General features: G+C 43.9%; 1 long non-coding RNA gene across 1 annotated transcript; it reads right to left on the bottom strand.

Moving 5' to 3' along the window:
• Positions 1-728: 728 nt before the first annotated feature.
• On the bottom strand, positions 729-1601 carry LOC103626293 (uncharacterized). Its single transcript, XR_552841.4, has 2 exons — positions 1175-1601; positions 729-1032 (listed from the first exon to the last, which is right to left on the bottom strand). It is a non-coding gene; the product is annotated as an uncharacterized lncRNA (long non-coding RNA).
• Positions 1602-4413: the final 2812 nt, after the last annotated feature.

The raw sequence follows: 4413 nt of genomic DNA, 5'->3' as shown, positions 1-4413 counted from the left end.
GGAACTTAAGATTATCTTCTATTAAATATTTATTAGTATTAATTTACTTGCAATTTCGTAGTCGAACAAGAATATTTTTTGATAACCAATTAATGCATTATCCGACAAGTATCCGATATCCGATCAAATAATATCTGTATCCGTCACTTATCCGCCTGGATAAATATCCGGTCCCTGTATCCGTATCCGCCCCGTTTCTAACTATCCGTATCCGATCCCGAATCCGTTTTAAATATATTAGGGTAAGATATAGAATGGGCTAATATCCATCTGTATCCGCCCGTTTTCACCCCTACTTTGCACAACACCACATGCACGGGCGCAGAGGATAGACGTAGACCCGATGGGCAGCCAAAACTGTGGTCGTCGTCCGCTCCGCTGCCGAATAAACCAGGCACAACACAAAGCAGACGCTTCTTGGGTCCTCTTGCTTCTTCACTTTTTTTAGTTAACAAATGGAGTATTAGTGTAGGGGAGTGCCACGCCATTGGCATGGGCAATCGGGCTACGGTTCGGTTATTTTGGTATATAGAATAATAGAAATTTCAGTTTTCAAATTTGTACAACCGTTTGCTATGCAAAATTCATGAAAATCGAGGACTTTGGTTTTCGGTTTTACCATTTAAATCGACCCCATAAATATACAAATTGTTAGGTTCATAGCCCATATGACATATTAGCAACACTTGTATAGAACAACACTCATAAAAGATCATCGAGAAAAACACTTTGGGCTTATTCGTTTCGCCATTAATCCATTTAGATTGGGTGATATTGAGTCGGTTTAAATTCATAGTAAGTTAAAATCTATTCCAATACACACCAATCCACGTGGAATTGAAATAACTGAACAAAGCCTTAGCTGTAGCACAAGAATGTAACAATCCGTTCACAAGCTCTAATAATTTTAGGTCTTAACACAACTAGAGCTACAAAAAACACAAAATGATCGTGCCTCCCAGGAAGATAAATCCATTTAACAAGAAGTCAAGTGTTGTGCGATATTGAAAGGTAGTGCCCTCGTCCATCGAGCTGCATCAAACCAGAAATCGCCAAAGTTAAACTAATGTGGCAATCAATAGATGCTCCGAGCAGGTCTATTTTCCCTCAAAAATCAAATAAAAACAGTAAAAAATGAAGAAGAGAAAGGGCGGTATGGACATAGGCGACATACCTGACGTAGAAGGAGATAACGTACGTGGTGAAGCTGACGAGTCAGAGGACCGACGATGGCCTCGCTTACAGACGTGCCTCGCTGTCCTCGTTTGCAGACGCGACATACCTATGATGCGGATGTGCCTCCGCCGCCGTGCCGCCCGTGTTGCAGACACGCCGCTGCCTCGATTGCTACGCACGGTGGAATGGTTGAGTTTGGGCACCGCTCCCCGCACCCGTCTCCTCTCTCGAAGATTTCGTAATCGGTAGTAATGGTGCCAATACACGACGGACGCCGCCGCCAGCCACCGGACGCAGCCGGCACCCGGGATCCCCAAATGTTCTCTGTCTGCCGTCACCGTTTTCCCCTACGCCAAGGCAAGGGTTCTTACAGCCGCCCTCTCACCCCTAAACCCTAAACCCTAAACCCCTCTTACAGACAGTCAGCACCAATGAACCGTTTGTTGGGCCGGGGTATTCGTGTGCTTCGCCTGGGAGGTTCTCCACTCGGCCCACGAGCTTAATCATCTCTCTCTGCCTCACGACCAGCATCTCCCGCGCCATTGTCTTGCCTCCCTTCATCAGTGCAGTCGCTGACATCTTCCCTCCCTTGAAATCCAGCTTGGGGGCGAGTGGAAAGCGCTGCTTGATGTCGGTCTCGGCTTCCCACGTGGCCAGTGAAGAATGCCAGCCACTCCACTTGATCAGCAGTTAGGGGTGGGCGTTCGGGTTACTCGAAAATTTCGGGTCGGGTAATTCGGGTTTTCAAAATTTCGGGTTTTGAGAATCGATACTCGAAATTACAACGGGTTTTACAATACCCGAAAATTTGGGTACCCAAAATTTCGGGTTTGGGTTCGGGTATTCCCGAACTACCCGAATTATTGTGTCGGCTTCATAAAAACACATTCACCCTATTAAATTAGTATAAAAATATAGTTTGAATAATGATATACATGGACATATAAAACACAAGCAATCTACAATCACAAGTTATGCACACATACACATAATTATAAATGTACAAATTAATAATTAAGCATGACATGAGTACATGACACATGAAAGTTCGGGTAATTCGGGTACCCGATTGTGATACCCGAATAACCCGAACTAAATTCGGGTTTTGCAAGTTGCTACCCGAAATTCCCAAACAAAATTCGGGTATTTCGGGTTTGGGTATTCCGGGTTCGGGTTTCGGGTTTCGGGTTACGGGTTTTTTGCCCAGCCCTAGGCAAAGTAGGGCTCACATGAGTTTGAGGATTGATTACCGCCTTGAGTTGCGAGACATGAAATACTAGATGGACTGAACTCCTAGCTGGCAGATCGAGTTCATAAGCCACTGGGTTGATTTGTTTCACAATGGTATAGGGTCCAAATAAGCGAAATGACAGTTTATGGTTCTGACGTTCAACTACAGATGACTGGCAGTAGGGCTGAAGCTTGAGAAAAACAAGTTCACCCACTGAAAAAGTCCGCTCAGTTCTGCCCTTATTAGACTGCTTCTTCATATGTTGCTGTGCGCGGTGTAGATGCATACGCACTTGCTACAGCATGCTCTGTCTGTCCTGCAGAAACTGTTGTAGATCTGGAACGACATAGTGTTCAGCTGACCCAATGCCTAAATGGGATGGTGAATGGCCATATAGTACTTCGAATGGAGACTTTCCTAGAGAGGTGTGGTAGCAGGTGTTGTACCAAAATTTGCAAGCGACAACCAACTGGGCCACTGCTGAGGACAAGATTGCACAAAACAACGTAAATAGGTCTCTATGCATTGATTTACTCTCTCGGTTTGCCCGTCAGATTATGGGTGGTAGGAACTATTCAAGCATAATTTAGTGCCTGAAAGTCTGAATAGCTCCTTCCATAGATTGCTAGTGAAGATTGGGTCACGATCTGATATGATAGCATTAGGAAGTCCATGGAGTTTGTACACCTGAGACAAATACATCTTAGCCACTATCAGAGCGATGAAATGATGTGTCAATGGTATAAAATGTGCATATTTTGAGAATTTGTCGACCACAACGAGTATGTAATTGCCTTGGCGAGGAGGGAGCCCTGATATAAAGTCCATACTTACTACCTGCCAGGCATTTTCTGGGATTGGTAGAGGTAACAACAGTCCTGGATATTTTACCCTTTCAGGTTTTGCCTATTGACAGATCTGACAAGTTCGAACAAAATCATGGATCTGTAGCTTCATACCCGGCCAAACGAAATTCGATTTAATTCAACGGTAAGTGACTGGAAATCCAGAGTGGCCACCAACGGCGCTTTCATGTAATTCAAACATGATCAGTTGTTGTATGGTCTTGTTCCCTCCAAGCCATATTCGTCCTTTAAACCGAATGATGCCCTAAGACAACGTGTAGTGTTCCATTGATTGCCTAGTAGCTAAAAAAATTTTGTACCTGGATCCTGCTCATAGCCTTTAGCAACTTGGCGCAGCCAAATTGGTATAACTGTTGACACTGAAGTGACATTCAGTTGCATCTCTGGTTCATCCTGGTCCAAGTTTGGACGGCGTGACAATGCGTCTGCTACTCAGTTTTAGCTGCCTTGTCTGTATATGATTCGAAACTGCAGACCGAGTAACTTGGTTAAGGCCTTTTGTTGCCATGGAGTGGACAATTTTTCGTCATCCAAATGGGTTAAACTCTGGTGATCGGTTTTAATCAGGAATTCGTCATGTTGCAAATAAGAACGCCATTGTTCCACCACAAAAAGGATAGCCATACATTCCTTCTCGTAAATAGACACTCCCAAATTCTTTAGCACTAAAGCTCGACTTATATAAGCAATAGGATGTCCTTCCTGTTGTAGAACCGCACCAATTTCTCCCCCACTGGCATCTGTTTCAATGACGAATTGTTTTCAAAAGTTTGGAATGGCTAATACAGGGCTTGAACGAGTGCTGTTTTTAGATCCATGAACGCCTGATTTTCTGTTTGAGTCCAGACAAATACAGTATCCTTCCTCAACAGATTTGTGAGAGATCTACTGATGATTCCAAAGTTAGGCACAAACTTTCTATAATAATTCGCCATGCCCAAAAAGCTACGGACATCCTTCACACAAACTAGGTTTGGCCATTCCCTGATCACCTTGATTTGGTTGGGATCTGTAGTGATACCTGCTGCACTTACAATATGACCCAAAAATTTCAACTTCTCCTGATCGAACACACATTTGGACTCCTTCAGATAAAGCTGTTGCTGACTGATCAAATCCAACACTTGTCTCAAGTGTACT

The sequence above is a fragment of the Zea mays genome, chromosome 5, assembly GCF_902167145.1.
Source record: "Zea mays cultivar B73 chromosome 5, Zm-B73-REFERENCE-NAM-5.0, whole genome shotgun sequence".
Taxonomy (NCBI): Eukaryota; Viridiplantae; Streptophyta; class Magnoliopsida; order Poales; family Poaceae; genus Zea; species Zea mays.
The sequence above is the reverse complement of the archived record's forward strand: the minus strand, read 5'-3'. Positions and strand labels throughout refer to the sequence as shown.